The 16849-nt window shown below is 39.8% G+C and overlaps 1 long non-coding RNA gene across 1 annotated transcript in view; it reads right to left on the reverse strand.

Moving 5' to 3' along the window:
- Positions 1-244: 244 nt before the first annotated feature.
- LOC105466290 (uncharacterized) overlaps positions 245-16849 on the reverse strand; it is an 85944-nt gene continuing 69339 nt past the window's right edge. Inside the window, exons 8-10 of the long non-coding RNA XR_011613834.1 lie at positions 6369-6473; positions 5690-5777; positions 245-2305 (exon numbers count right to left, since the gene is read on the reverse strand). This is a non-coding gene — a long non-coding RNA (uncharacterized lncRNA). The remainder of the gene's footprint in view (positions 2306-5689; positions 5778-6368; positions 6474-16849) is intronic.

The following is a 16849-nucleotide window of genomic DNA, read 5'->3' on the forward strand; positions in this document are numbered from 1 at the left end:
TCCCATTTTCTATATGTTACTTTGTTGTTTCCGTTCATGAATCTTTTTCTGCCATGTGGCTGTGCTGGAGTCTCTCTGAGACCGCTGTGGATCCATGGGCTGCCTAATTTGCAAATCATTCCTTGCTCAATTAAACTCTGTTAAATTAAGTTTCTCTAAAGTTGTTTATTTTAAAGGTTTTTAAATTTTTCCTATTATGAAAAATAAATACTGTGTTGTTGGGCTTTGATTTTCTAAACTCGTCCCTCAGCTATTTCCCCAAATTATTCTGTGTCCTTTCAAAATGATTCTGCAATTTTTTTTTCTTGAGATGGAGTCTCCCTCTGTCACCCAGGCTGGAGTGCAGTGGCACGACCTCAGCTCACTGCAACCTCAGCCCCCCAGGTTCCAGCGATTCTCCTGCTGTAGTCTCCTGAGTAACTGGAATTACAGGTGCACGCCACCATGTCTGGCTAATTTTTTGTATTTTCAGTAGAGACAGGGTTTCACCATGTTGGCTGGGCTGGTCTCAAACTCCTGACCTCAGGTAATCCATCTGCATCAGCCTCCCAATGTGCTGGGATTATAGGTATAAGCCACTGCACCTGGACATTTTTTTTTTTTTTTAAGACAAGATCTCATTCTCTCACCCAGGCCAGAGTACAGTGGTGCAACCCATTATAGTTCCCTGCAGCCTTAATCTTCCAGGCTCAAGCAATCCTCCTGCCCCAGCCACACGATTAGCTGGGACTACAGGTAGGTAATATCACACCTGGCTAATTTTTAAAGTTTTTTTTTTTTTAATGGAGACAGGATTTTACTATGTCACCCAGGCTGCGCTTGAACTCCTGAGCTCGAGTGATTCTCCCATCTCAGCCTCCAATGTGCTAGGATTCCAGGTGTCAGCCATCATGCGCTTCTGCAATTTATTGAAATGATTATTATCAACAATAAATAGTACTATATTGATACAAATATAAAAGGAATCTGGCTTTGTTGTATAAGTGTCACTCTCAAATATTTCAAGAGTCTGAGGCAGCTACTTTAGTACTGTGATCTATGGAGGTGCATGGACTTTGGAGTCAGACAGCCGATCCTTAGTCACATCCCAGCCATTTAGTAGCTGTGGGTCTTTGGACAAGTTTCTCGATGTGGAAGAGTTGTATAAACCAAATATGCAAAACAGGCAGAATGATACTGAATGCAGAAATTGTAGCAATTTTTTATCCCTCCCATTTCCATTGCCAGGTGCTTTTACAGCTATTACCATAGACATCTAAAATCTGTTTTCCAAACCCTAGATCTGGCTGGCCTTATTTGCTCAAGACAGTAGAAACCTATGAACATGACAATGCTCTAGTTTGGGGCCTAAATTTAAACAGTCTTGAATGCTCTTTTTATTTCAGAATGCTGCCATCTCCATGAATTAAGCCCATGTTAGCCAGCTGGAGGGTAAGATATCATGAGGAGGTGAAGCAAGTTGCCCCTGTTGACGGCCCCAGAAGCAGAGGCTCACCCCAGAAGCACAGCTGCCTAGTCAACAAGCAGCTGATGATACATGCCTGAAAGGACTCTGCTGAGGCCAGAAGAATGGCCCCACTGAGCTCAGCCTAAATGTATGACCATTTCAATTATGAACTAACAACTTTTGGATAGTTTGTTATGCTGAAAAGCTAACTAATACATACACCCAGTGGGGATAAGATGCCAGGATTCAATGACAGTTTGGTTACTAGTTACCTTCTAACAGTGAGCACCCTAAAGGTACTGATTTTTTAAATCTGATTTTACTTGGCTATCCTGTAACATAATATTGAGTAATGCAGAAATACATGTAGACATGTATGCATGTGATTGGTGCTTATACTCACACACTCCTCTGCAACACAGGAGAAAACAGATAACCAAAACCCGACCACTAGGGCCAAGGCCAAATAGCAAAATAAGTTTGTCTTTAATCTATTTTCTTCATATCTAAACATTGAAAGTCAAGACTGTGAACAGATCTGAAGACATCAGTTTCCTACTCCTCTGGTGCCAATCATCCTTTGTTTACTGTCTGATCTCTGAAAGAAAGATGGGCAACAGTTTACCAGCAGTGGTCTGTCTGCCTGTCATTATTTTATTCCTGCTGCTCTCTGCTATTTCTATCGTCACTATCCGTTCCACCCTCGGAACTGAAGAGAGATGTTGGTAGAGAGATGCTGTTCCCTCACCTCTGGCAGAAAAGGGATGTTCAGGCTCTTCACTCCCCTGATAGCAGAGTTCCACTTTATTGTGGCAGTTATTGGGTGCCTGGAATGTGGCTGGTCTGAACTTCGATGTGCTACAAAGGTAAAATACAGAGTTACTTTCAAAGATTTAGTTACAAAAATACATATGCTTCATTAATAATTACACATTTGTTACATATTAAAATGAAAATATTTTGGGTATATTGGGTCAATTAAATTGTTACATTAAATTTCACTTATTTCTTGACCAGGCGCGGCGGCTCATGCCTGTAATCCTAGCACTTCGGGAGGCCGAGGTGGGCAGATCACTTATGGTCAGGAGTTCAAGACCAGCCTGGCCAACATCGTGAAGTTCCATGCCTACTAAAAATACAAAAATTAGCCAGGTGGTGTGGGTGCCTGTAATCTCAGCTACTCAAGAGGCTGGGGCAGAAGAATCACTTGAACCCAGGAGGCAGAGGTTGCAGTGAGCCTAGATTGTGCCACTGCACTCCAGCCTGGGTGACAGAGTGAGACCCTGACTCAAAAAAAAAAAAAGTTTTAGAAATTATGCATAAAGCAGTTGTAAGTATTCACGTGCTGGCTTTTGTGTGGACAGGAGTTTACCTAGGAACGTGATTGCTGGATCAAAGGGTAAATCTATGTTTAGCATTGGAGAGTATTTTTTCATTCATTCACCCAGTCCACACACCTTGATGAGGGGGCAGTGTGTGTTGTTAAATAATTGTTATTTTTATTTGTGAATTGCCATATGATATATTATTTATAAATGCATATGACCTTATACACAAGGTTAAATGCAAATACCCTCTGAGGTGGGCTGCAGCCTAAGCCCTGCTTGAAAAAGCTGCAGCTGCTGGGCGTGGTGGCTCATGCCTGTAACCCCAGCACTTTGGGAGGCCGAGGTGGGCAGATCACTTGAGGTCAGGAATTCGAGACCAGCCTGGCCAACATGGTGAAACTCTGTCACTACTAAAAATACAAAAATTAGCAGGGCTGGGTGTCACGTGCCTGTAATCCCAGCTACCGGGGAGGCTGAAGCAAGAGAATCACTTGAACCCGGGAGGCAGAGGTTCCAGTGAGCTGAGATCGCGCCGTTGCACTCCAACCTGGGCAACAAACCGAGACTCCGTAGCAAAAAATTAAAAAAATAAAAATTGCGTTAAAGATGGAAAAAAAGGCTAGACTGCTGCTTAGGCTGTCACTCTCATTCAGCCCAGCATCCCATCACATCTCATGTCACTCACGGCCTGAAAGGGCGGGGCCTTAAACGTTATCCAATCAGGGACGCTGGTCTGGGAACCGTCCAATCAGGCCCACAGCCGGAACAGACAGGATGGCTTCCGGGAATTGGCGGGGCCTTTATCTCTTGCTGCAGCTGTAGCTCCAGGTCTCCACTGCTCTGTGTCTTCTGCTCCTAGAGGCGCAACCTCTGTGGCCCCCTGACCTGCAGGTATTGGGAGATCCACAACTAAGGTGCGAGGACCCTCTGGAAGCCTGGAAATGGTGAGAGTGCCTGGTCTGGCATCCCGAGAGAGGGGATGGGGCTGGCTGGAACTGATCGGAAGTGGCTGTGGCGGGACTCTGGCCTCCTCGCAGTCAGCTCCATAATTTGCGCCCCCGACTTCTCCATGGCGCAGCTGGGCCCTCAGTCCCCTTCGGCCATAAGATGTCGGCGGGGTGACAGCCGGATCTCCGGGCATCCTGTCTCCTCCCTTCGCAGTGACTGCGCACTCACCTGGAGCCTTCTAGGGTCAGCTCTGCACCCACAGCGCCGCATCTCTCCCAGACTGTGCAAGGATGGAAGGTCCTCAAGAGAGAATCCTGACCCCGGGTCCGGGGTTCATAAATAAAAAGAGCTTTGGTCCGTGGGGTTCCCAGTCCCTTTTTTCTTCTATTAAAAATTTGTGGGAGTCACCACAAAAATATTAAAGAATTTAATCATAGAGTGATTCAAGAATTGTAGAGCACACAGCTATGATTTGTCGTTTGTGGTTCATGGGAGGGGCTTGAAGGAAAGACTTTTATAAGGTGCATGATGAAAAAACCCAAATTCAATAATTGGTTAGGTACAGTTTAGTAGTTTCTTAATTTGTATGATCAACGTGGAAATTTCCTGGTTAACTAATCAGCGCTTAAGTGGCAGTTTGTAGTTGGTTAAGCCTGAATTTTGTTTCCCACTATGTACTAATTTACAAAAAAAAAAAAAAAAAGCATTTTTTTTTTTTTAAGTAGGTACCCAGGAACTAGAGCCACCTCTGTCTAACTGCCTGCCACTTAACTATTTTCACACTCCACAGGGGACAGGATTTCCCCAGGATTCTTCACATGTGTCCCAAACAGCATCTCTAGTCCACCTCTTACCCCCACTCCTCCAGCCTAACTCTGGCTGGCAGTGCAATACTAGTTTTTTCTGACAATCCCAAATGCCAACTTCCCCTTCCTAATTCACATTATTTTAGGTGTCGTATTTTAGTTAATCATTTTTTGACAAAGCATTGGATGACACTTTAAAAAAGATTTGTTTTTTGTTTGTAAATATTTTCCATGAAAAGAAAGCAAAGAATAGTCTCCTGATACTGTATGGTAAAAAAAAAAACTCTGTGCCTCTTTTCCTTTTATCATCTCTAGACACAGACAGCTTATCAGAATGTCTTTGGGTCAAGGTTTCTCTTTGGAAACTTTTGGGATGATGTGTCCTCAGCCAACCCTTGAGGTTTTTCCTGGTCCTGGTTTTCAGCACAGTCTGGGGATAAACCAAGATACCTGCCATGGCTATGTCTTCTAGAATATCTAGTGAATATCATCAGCTCCTGGATTATTTTCTTTTATAGGGCAACCAGAGGTATGGAGTGTAGCCTCTCAAGGGAGCAGGTGGCTGCCCTGGGGTTGACAGGAATCTCCTGGTTTAACCCCTTGAGGCATTAAGATTGTCTTCACCCAACCCAGCTTCCATTTCTTGGAGACACATTGCTGGTCAGTCCGTCATATAGTGGTATTGAGGGGAATACAGAAATAATTTCTGCCCCTGGATTCCCTTAAGATTTGTGAGAGAAAAAATATTTTGCCAAAAGACACACACATACACACACACACACACACCCAAAAACCTGATCTCAGTGAGATGGTGCAAGAACTTGCAAAGTAAAATGCACCTGGGGCACTTACAGGGGCATAGTGCAGTATTTCTGAGAGAGTGGTCATTGAGCACTTCAGTGAGCAGGATGGGGCGGGTGAATCTCTCAAGTGATTGGATGGCCTGATTTGACACGAGTCAGACACATCTGTTTTCTGATCAGCACCGCCAGTCCCTGGGTTTGTCACTTTGAAAAGATTTCTTCAGTTTTTTAATTGTAAATTGCATTTTATTAGTACAGTTTGAAAGGTAAGGAAGTATTTACTGAGGGAATGAAAGAGGTGGGTTTCAGAAAAAAGTATTTAATCATATATTCTATTTGTTGACAATTATCATTTACCTTTTCCAGAGTGAGTTTAGAAGTTTTCACAGGTGTGTTTATGGCTGGGTGATTTCAAACACAATTCCAAGGCTTAGCTTTTAGAATGCTACCAAGGAAGAGAATAGGGAAAATCTTTTATTTTGGCTGTAGAAAATGAATACACTTTCACAGGGAAATGTGGTAGACAATTGGTGAGTTACATTGATTCATGAAAACATCGGTTCCATTTTTTTTTTTTTTTTTTTGCAGGGTAACCTTGTGACAGTGAATATCCTGTCTCCTGTGTTTTGTTATCTTGGTTTCTGAGTTTCATGCTAAATTTTATTAGATGAAACTTGGTACCTTCCAGAAGTGTTCCCATATATGACTAATGGTTTACTACATGATTTTTAATGGAACTCATACAATAATACATTTATTGTCTGAAAGGTATAGACACTTTTGCTTTTCTTATTGAGGTATTGAATGTAAGCAGCTTAAAATTTTCATCCTTACATGAACACTGTGTTTGCTTGATTTTCTGGATTTTTCAAACACTTAGTTTAAGAAACCAAGGGAATTACTCTGACATGGAAATTAAAGCTTGAGCCCAGTGACTGCAAGTTAAGGCTAATATTGAGCCTGCAAAAGGATGTTACAAAAGGCCCAGTTAATTCTTTCTGGGGAGCCTCCCCTGCAGGTGTCCCAGCCCACTCACCTGAGACATGGAGGAAGCCTTTATCCTGAGAGAAGCTACACAGCGCTGGAAAGCTGAGGTCCACCGACAGATGCAGTTAAGATTAAGGAGATTGGGAAGATCTTACTGCAAGTGAAGTTGGTTTTGTTTTGAGGCAGTTTCTAGACTTTGTAATATATAACAAAGTTGTATTGATGTAAAAAAAAAAAGTTAATTCTAAAGGAGTATTGCAACAGGAGGAAGTACCAACTATAAGATCTTTGAGGATTGCAAAGTTTAGTCAGACAAGAGTTTTTTTCATAGGGAGGAACAAACAAGATTAGAAAGAAGGTGGGAGGGGAATGGCAAATGGAGGATTAAAAAATTAGATTCTAGATCAGAGAATGTTTTACCCTAAAGTCAGCATGTTCTTAGGATGGACATAAAATAGGGTTGTATGTTGGCTCAGACTTAAGATAGCTCAAAGTTCAGGAGCCTATGGGAAGGAGATTAACTTATGTTTTTTTATTATTATTTATTTATTTATTTTGAGGCAGATTCTCACCTCATCACCCAGGCTGGAGTGCAGTGGTGAGATCTTGGTTTCCTGCAACCTCTGCCTCCTGGGTTCAAGTGATTCTTATGCCTTAGCCTTCTGAGTACCTGGAATTACAGCTGTGTGCCAACATAGCCTGCTAATTTTTGTATTTTTTAGAGATGAGGTTTTACCATGTTGGCCAGGCTAGTCTCAGTCCAGATCCCAAGAGAGGGTTCTTGGATCTCATAAATGAAAGGATTTAGGATGAGTCCATAAAGTGAAAGAAAGTTTATTAAGAAAGTAAAGGAATAAAAGAATGGCTACTCCATAGACAGAGCAGCCCCAAGGGCTGCTTCTTGTCCATTTTTATGATTATTCCTTGATGATATGCTAAACAAGGGGTGGATTATTTATGCCTCCCCTTTTTAGACCATGCAGGGTAATTTCCTGATGTTGCCATGGCATTTGTAAACTGTCATGGCGCTGGTGGGAATGTAGCAGTGAGGAAAACTGGAGGTCACTCTCATGTTCATCTTGGCTTTGGTGGGCTTTAGCCAGTTTCTTTACTGCAACCTGTTTTATCAGCAAGGTCTTTATGACCTGTATCTTGTGCCAACCTCCCATCTCATCGTGTGACTTGGAATGACTTAACCATCTGGGAATGCAGCCCGGTAGGTCTTGGCCTTATTTTACCCAGCTCCTATTCAAGATATAGTTGCTCTTGTTTAAACATCTCTGACAAAACTCCTGACCTCAAGTGACCCACCCACCTCAGCAGCCCAAAATGCTGGGAATACAGGCATGAGCCACTACACCCAGCCAGCTTAAGTTATTTGATTATGAAGTATTTTATTTTGACCACAGAAGACATATTTAGCTGATTTTTTTTTTTTCTGAGAAAAAGATAATTTGCACAGAGTTGGCTGGGCACAGTAGCTCATGCCTGTAATTTCAGCACTTTAGGAGGCCAATGCAGGTGGATCATTTGAGGTCAGAAGTTCAAGACCATCCTGGCCAACATGGTGAAACTCCATCTCTACTACAAATACAAAAATTAGCTGGGTGTGGTGGCTACTATATAGATAAAATTTTGTCAGCTACTGGGGAGGCTGAGGCAAGAGAATTGCTTGAACCTGGGAGGTGGAGGTTGCAGTGAGCTGTGATCACACCGCTGCACTCTAGCCTGGGCAACAGAGTGAGATCCATCATTAAAAAAAAAAAAATTTGCACAAAGTTCGTGCCTGGCTATGTGATTGGTCAGAAAACAGAGCACCATCTAAGTCATAATGGGAATGTTGTTTCTTTCCATAAACTGTTCCTGGAGAACATAAACAATAGAGAATTTTATTAATCACAACTATTTACCTGGATTACCTATGTGCTTCATCTTTCCCCCACCTTTTTTCTTTGTCCTGCGCATTTCTTTCATTTGACTTTTCCTGGGTTGTATCTTTTATAATAAACTGGTTAACATAACTACAGTTTTTTGCTGAGTTCTGTGAGTAGCTCTATCAAATTATTGAACTTGAGGGAGGTTATGAGAATCCACAATTTTCAAACAGTAGCTCAGAAACATAGATGAGCTAATGGGGTTTGTGACTGGGTTCTACAGTACAAACAATGTTGTGAGACTGAGCCCTGAATAAGGGTCTGTGCTGACTCTGGGTGGTGTTAGAATTCAAATGTTAGACAATGAGTTGGTGTTGGAAAATTTCTTGGTGTTCAGCAAACTCTACATATTTGGTGCCAGAAGAATAGATATCACAGAGACCTGGACTGGAATAAAACTCTGAGTTTCTGGTAATGGGAGGCTCTGTTCTCCTGTACACAGGCTGTCACACTGCCCATTGTCCTGTGATTCCAGGTCTCATCCCAGGGTGAGAGAGGACTGAAAACTTAGAGGAAGGAGCTCTGATGACAGACCCCCTTTTCTTACAGCTAACCCTACAGGATTTCCACCCACTTACAAACATACCCACTAGACATTGATGTGTCCACACCCCTCCCAGCTCTAGGCGCCACCCTCAGGAATTTCACCACAACATTTTTGATCCTAATGTTTCTTGCCAAAAACCCACAAAAGTATCTACAGGTCTCCTGGTGTATCTTCACCCTCAGTCACTGAATCTGCAGAAGCAATCTGTTTTCTCCACCAACCTAAGTTTCTGGGCCACCTGTTTATAATCTCATCTTCCTGCATGGACACAGAAATAAATCACAGTATGGCTCCACCTGGGCCACTGTCTGTAGCACAATCCAGTTCTTCCACTTACATTCAACTCTTCCCCCACTTATGATTTTTTTTCTTTATAACTTCTATTTTTTGGTTCAGGGGTACATGTTCAGGTTTATTATGTAGATGAAATTGTGTCATGAAGGTTTAGTGTAGATTTATTTTGTCACCTAGGTATTAAGTTATTTTTTCTGATCTTTTTTTTCCCACCCTTCACCCTTAACTAGTTCTCAGTGTCTGTTGTTCCCCTCTTTGTGTCCATGTGTTCTTATTATTTAGCTCTTTACTTATAAATGAGAACATGCATTTGGTTTTTGGTTTCTGCATTAGTTTTCTAAAGATAATGATCTTCAGCTCCATCTATGTTGTGGACATCATCTTGTTCTTTTTTTAATAACCAAACTGTATTCCATTATGTTTATGTACCATATTTTCTTTTAGAAAATATTTTATTTTTGTTGGGAGGACTGGGGAAACAGGGCCTCAGTCTGTTTGTGGTGGCACAAACAGATTTGGTGTGGTGGCATGATCTTGGCTCACTGCGGTCTCAACTTTCTGGGCTCAAGCAATTCTCTTTTCTCAGCCTGCCAAGTGGCTGAGACTATAGGTGCACAGTACCACACCCAGCTAATTTTTCTTGTATTCTTTGTAGAGATAGAGTTACCCCATGTTGCCTTGGCTGGTCTCAAACACCTGAGCTCAGACAGTCTGCCAGCCTTGGCCTCCCAGAGTGCTGGGAATACCGACTTGAGCCACTGTGCCAGACCATGTCACATCCTCTTTATCTAGTCTACAGTTGGCAGTCATTTAGGTCAATTCCATGTCTTTGCTATTGTGAGTTGTCCTACAGTGAACATACATGTGTATGTATCTTTATGATAGAATAATTTATAATTCTTTGGGCATGTACTCAATTATGAGGTTTCTGGGTCAAATGGAAATTCTGTTTTTAGTTCTGCAAGGAATTGCCACACTGTTTTTTACAATGGTTGAACTTACACTCATACCAGTAATGTATAAGCATTTTCTTTTCTCCACAACCTTGCCATTATCTGTCATTGTTTGACTTTTTAGTAATAGCCATTCTGACTAGTATGAGATGGTATTGACTGTAGTTTTTCTTTGCATTTCTTTATTAGTGATTGCATTTTTTTCATGTGTTTGTTAGCCACATATATGCCTTTTTTGAAAAGCATCTGTTCATGTCCTTTGCCTACTTTTTAGTAAGTTTTTTTTTAAGTTCTTTATGGATTTTGGATATTAGACATTTGTCAGAAGAATAGTTTGCATATATTTTATTTTATTATGTAGGTTTTGTTTACTCTGCCAATAGTTTCCATTGCTGTAAAGAAGCTTTCTCGTTTAATTAGTTCCCATTTGTCAAGTTTTGCTTTTGTTGAAATTGCTTTTGGTATCTTATCATGAAATCTTCGCCAGTTCCTATGTCTACAGTGGAATTTCCTAAGTTATCTCCCAGGTTTGTTTTTTATATATATTATATATATATAATATATATATAATTTTAAGTTTTACACTTAAGTCTTTAATTCATCTTGAGTTGATTTTTGTATATGGTGTAAGGAAGGGATTTACTTTCAACCTTCTACATAGTGCTAGCTAGTTATTCTAACATCATTTATTAAATAAGGAATTCTTCCCACATTCCCCTTGTCAGCTTTGTAAAAAATCAGATGGTTGTAGGCAAGCAGCATTATTTCTGGGCACTCTATTCTGTTGCTTTAGTCTATGAGTCTGTTTTAGTACCAGTATTACACTGCTTTGGTTTCTGTAGCCCTGTAATGTAGTTTGAACTCGAGTAATGTAATGCCTCCAGCTTTGTTCTTTTTGCTTAGGATTGTCTTGCTATTTGGGCTCTCTTTTGGTTCTGGATGAATTTTAAAATAGGATTTTTTAGTTCTGTTAAGAATGTTTTTGGTAGCTTGATAGCACTAAATTTGTAAATTTTGGGGAGCAGTATGGCTTTTTAAATATTAATCTTTTCTGTCCATGAGCATAAAATAGTTTTCCATTTGTTTGCATCATCTCTGACTCCTGTAAGTAATATTTTGTAATTCTTGATGTAGAGATCTTTCACCTCCCTGTTTAGGTGTATTCTTAGATATGCTATTCTATTTGTGACTGTTGTAAATGGAATTGTGTTTTTAATTTGGCTTTTGGCTTGGATGTTGTTTATGTACAGGGATGCTACTGATTTTTGCATTTATTTTGTATCCTGAAATTTTGCTGAAGTTGTTTCTTAGTTTACAGGGCTTTTCTGCCAAAACTGTAGGGTTTCCTAGATATAGAATTATGTCATCTGCAAACAGGGATGGTTTGGCCTCCTCTCTTCCTGTTTGGGTGCATTTTATTTCTTTCTCTTGCCAGATTGCTCTGGCCAGGACTTCCAAGTCTGTGTCGAATAGGAGTGGTGAGAGAAGGCATCCTTGTTTTGTGCCAGTTTTCAAAGAGGAATGCTTCCAGCTTGTGATCATTCAGTATGTTGGTTGTGGGTTTGTTATAGATAATTCATTAGTTTGAGGTATGTACCTTCAATCCCTAGTTTGAGAGTTTTTAATATGAAGGATGTGAAATTTTATGCAAGCTTTTTCTGCATCTATTGAGATAATCTTGTGGTCTTTAGTTCTCTTTGTGTGATGTATCACATTTATTGATTTGCCTATGTTAAACCAACCTTGCATTTCAGGGATAAAACCTATTTGATAATAGTGGATTAGCTTTTTGACATGCTGATGGATTTGGTTTGCCAGTATTTTGTCGAGGATTTTTGCATCAAAATTTATCAAATACATTGGCTTGAAGTTTTCTTTTTTTGTTTCATTCCTGCCAAATTTTGGTATCAAAATGATGCTTTTTTTCTTTCTTTTTTGGGGGGTACAGAGTCTCACCCAGACTGGAGTGCAGTGGCATGATCTCAGCTCACTACAACCTCTGCCTCCCAAGTTCAAGCAATTCTCCTGCCTCAGCTTCACAAGTAGCTGAGATTACAGGTGCCTGCCACCACACCCAGCTAATTTTTGTATTTTTAGTAGAGAAGGAGTTTCAACACATTGGCCAGGCTGGTGTTAAACTCCCAACCTCAGGTGATCTGGCCGCGTCGGCCTCGCAAAGTACTGGGAGTATGGGCATGAGCCACTGTGCCCAGCCGATGCTGTTCTTATAGAATGACTTGGGGAAGAATCCCTTCTTAATATTTTGGAATTGTTTTAGGAGGCATACTACCAGCTTTTCTTTGTACATCTGGTAGAATTAGCTGTGAATCTGTCTGCTCTTGGGCCTTTTTTTTCTTTTCTTTTTTGGTTGGTAGGCTGCGTATGACTAATTCAATTTATTAATCTATTCAGGTATTCAGTTTCTTTATTGTTTAGTCATGGAAGGATGTATTTTCCAGGAATTTATTCATTTTTTTCTAGGTTTTCCTGTTTGTGTGTCTAGAGATGTTTACAGTAGGTGTCAGTATTTATTTGCATTTTTGTGGGGTCAGCAGTAATGTCTATTTAGTCATTTCTAATTGTGTTTATTTGGATCTTCTTTCTTCATTAATCTTGTTAGTGGTTTATTTATCTTACTAATGTTTTCAAAAGCTTAACTCCTGGATTTCTTGATCTTTTATATAGCTTTTCATGTCTATATCTTTTTCAGTTCAGATTTGATTTTGGTTATTTTTTACTTTCTGCTACTTTAGGGGTTAGTTTGCTCTTGCTTCTCCTCATTCTTATATTTATAATGTTAGGTTGTTATATTGAGATCTTTCTAACTTTTTGATGTGAGCATTTAGTAGTATAAATTTTCCTCTTAACACTGCCATAGCTGTGTTGTAGAAATTCTGGTATGTTGTATCAAAGGTTCTCATTTGTTTCAAAGAACTTCTTGATTCCTGTGTTAATTCCATTATTTACCCAAAAGTCATTTTGGTGCAGGTTGTTTAATTTCCATGTAATTGTATGACTTCAAGTGGGTGTTTTTTGTTTTTTATAATTATATCTTTATCAAACTCTGGTCTAAGTGTGAGGTTGGTATAATTTGGGGAGTTTTGAATTTGCTGAAGATTGTTTTATTCCTGATTGTGTGGTCAATTTTAGAGTATGTGCCACATGGTGATGAAAAGAATGTATACTATGTTGGTTTTAGATGGAGAGTTCTGTAGATGTATATTAGAAGTATTTGGTCAAGTGTTGAGTTTAGGTCCTAATATCTTTTTTAATTTTCTTCCTTAAAGAATCTGTCTAATAGTGTCTGTGGGGTGTTGTAGTCTCCCACTTTTATTGTGTCAGAATCTTAAGTCTCACCATAGGTATCTAAGAACTTGCTTAATTCATGTGTACCCATGGGTTTTTATAACTCTCTTTTCTCCTCTGCTTTTTCCCCCAGAAACATTCATGTGCATACAGTGTGCCCAAGGCTACTCCTTAAATGCCTGAATCCAGTGTCTACTAAAACTCAGATTCCAAGAGTTCAAGAACATGTCCAGAGACCTGGCTGTTGTAGAAGAAAATATAAATTTGAAATAAGAGGTTTTATTCTTCTAACTGAAAATAAGGGAGAATATTTTGTTCATCTCTTTTTTCTTAAAGCACTTAGATTATATGTAGCAATTTTTCTCTGCTTTTTTGCAATATATATAAATTATATTAACAGCTAAGTTAACATTTTGCCATTCTTTTGACTCAGAATTGTCTTTATTTAGAACCTCAGAACCATTGCTTTGGTTTTGCTTTAGTAAATATTTACTTTTTTTATTTTTAGTCTTTTTTTTTTTTTTTTTTTTTTTTTTTTTTTTATTATTATACTTTAAGTTGTAGGGTACATGTGCATAACGTGCAGGTTTGTTACATATGTATACTTGTGCCTTGTTGGTGTGCTGCACCCATCAACTCGTCATTTACATCAGGTATAACTCCCAATGCAATCCCTCCCCCCTCCCCCCTGCCCCCTCCCCCCTCCCCATGATAGGCCCCGGTGTGTGATGTTCCCCTTCCTGAGTCCGAGTGATCTCATTGTTCAGTTCCCACCTATGAGTGAGAACATGCGGTGTTTGGTTTTCTGTTCTTGTGATAGTTTGCTAAGAATGATGGTTTCCAGCTGCATCCATGTCCCTACAAAGGACACAAACTCATCCTTTTTGATGGCTGCATAGTATTCCATGGTGTATATGTGCCACATTTTCTTAATCCAATCTGTCACTGATGGACATTTGGGTTGATTCCAAGTCTTTGCTATTGTGAATAGTGCCGCAATAAACATACGTGTGCATGTGTCTTTATAGCAGCATGATTTATAAACCTTTGGGTATATACCCAGTAATGGGATGGCTGGGTCATATGGTACATCTAGTTCTAGATCCTTGAGGAATCGCCATACTGTTTTCCATAATGGTTGAACTAGTTTACAATCCCACCAACAGTGTAAAAGTGTTCCTATTTCTCCACATCCTCTCCAGCACCTGTTGTTTCCTGACTTTTTAATGATCGCCATTCTAACTGGTGTGAGATGGTATCTCATTGTGGTTTTGATTTGCATTTCTCTGATGGCCAGTGATGATGAGCATTTTTTCATGTGTCTGTTGGCTGTATGAATGTCTTCTTTTGAGAAATGTCTGTTCATATCCTTTGCCCACTTTTGGATGGGGTTGTTTGTTTTTTTCTTGTAAATTTGTTTGAGTTCTTTGTAGGTTCTGGATATTAGCCCTTTGTCAGAAGAGTAGATTGCAAAAATTTTCTCCCATTCTGTAGGTTGCCTGTTCACTCTGATGGTAGTTTCTTTTGCTGTGCAGAAGCTCTTTAGTTTAATGAGATCCCATTTGTCAATTTTGGCTTTTGCTGCCGTTGCTTTTGGTGTTTTAGACATGAAGTCTTTGCCCATGCCTATGTCCTGAATGGTACTACCTAGGTTTTCCTCTAGGATTTTTATGGTATTAGGTCTAACATTTAAGTCTCTAATCCATCTTGAATTAATTTTCGTATAAGGAGTAAGGAAAGGATCCAGTTTCAGCTTTCTACTTACGGCTAGCCAATTTTCCCAGCACCATTTATTAAATAGGGAATCCTTTCCCCATTTCTTGTTTCTCTCAGGTTTCTCAAAGATCAGATGGCTGTAGATGTGTGGTATTAATTCTGAGGACTCTGTTCTGTTCCATTGGTCTATATCTCTGTTTTGGTACCAGTACCATGCTGTTTTGGTTACTGTAGCCTTGTAGTATAGTTTGAAGTCAGGTAGCGTGATGCCTCCAGCTTTGTTCTTTTGACTTAGGATTGTCTTGGAGATGCGGGCTCTTTTTTGGTTCCATATGAACTTTAAAGCAGTTTTTTCCAATTCTGTGAAGAAACTCGTTGGTAGCTTGATGGGGATGGCATTGAATCTATAAATAACCTTGGGCAGTATGGCCATTTTCACGATATTGATTCTTCCTATCCATGAGCATGGTATGTTCTTCCATTTGTTTGTGTCCTCTTTGATTTCACTGAGCAGTGGTTTGTAGTTCTCCTTGAAGAGGTCCTTTACATCCCTTGTAAGTTGGATTCCTAGGTATTTTATTCTCTTTGAAGCAATTGTGAATGGAAGTTCATTCCTGATTTGGCTCTCTGTTTGTCTGTTACTGGTGTATAAGAATGCTTGTGATTTTTGCACATTAATTTTGTATCCTGAGACTTTGCTGAAATTGCTTATCAGCTTAAGGAGATTTTGGGCTGAGACAATGGGGTTTTCTAAATATACAATCATGTCATCTGCAAACAGGGACAATTTGACTTCTTCTTTTCCTAACTGAATACCCTTGATTTCTTTCTCTTGCCTAATTGCCCTAGCCAGAACTTCCAACACTATGTTGAATAGGAGTGGTGAGAGAGGGCATCCCTGTCTTGTGCCAGTTTTCAAAGGGAATTTTTCCAGTTTTTGCCCATTAAGTATGATATTGGCTGTGGGTTTGTCATAGATAGCTCTTATTATTTTGAGGTACGTTCCATCAATACCGAATTTATTGAGCGTTTTTAGCATGAAGGGCTGTTGAATTTTGTCAAAAGCCTTTTCTGCATCTATTGAGATAATCATGTGGTTCTTGTCTTTGGTTCTGTTTATATGCTGGATTATGTTTATTGATTTGCGAATGTTGAACCAGCCTTGCATCCCAGGGATGAAGCCCACTTGATCATGGTGGATAAGCTTTTTGATGTGTTGCTGAACCCGGTTTGCCAGTATTTTATTGAGGATTTTTGCATCGATGTTCATCAGGGATATTGGTCTAAAATTCTCTTTTTTTGTTGTGTCTCTGCCAGGCTTTGGTATCAGAATGATGTTGGCCTCATAAAATGAGTTAGGGAGGATTCCCTCTTTTTCTATTGATTGGAATAGTTTCAGAAGGAATGGTACTAACTCCTCCTTGTACCTCTGGTAGAATTCAGCTGTGAATCCATCTGGTCCTGGACTTTTTTTGGTTGGTAGGCTATTAATTATTGCCTCAATTTCAGAGCCTACTATTGGTCTATTCAGGGATTCAACTTCTTCCTGGTTTAGTCTTGGAAGAGTGTAAGTGTCCAGGAAATTATCCATTTCTTCTAGATTTTCCAGTTTATTTGCGTAGAGGTGTTTATAGTATTCTCTGATGGTAGTTTGTATTTCTGTGGGGTCGGTGGTGATATCCCCTTTATCATTTTTAATTGCGTAGATTTGATTCTTCTCTCTTTTCTTCTTTATTAGTCTGGCTAGTGGTCTGTCAATTTTGTTGATCTTTTCAAAAAA

Source organism: Macaca nemestrina, chromosome 15, assembly GCF_043159975.1.
Source record: "Macaca nemestrina isolate mMacNem1 chromosome 15, mMacNem.hap1, whole genome shotgun sequence".
Lineage (NCBI taxonomy): Eukaryota > Metazoa > Chordata > Mammalia > Primates > Cercopithecidae > Macaca > Macaca nemestrina.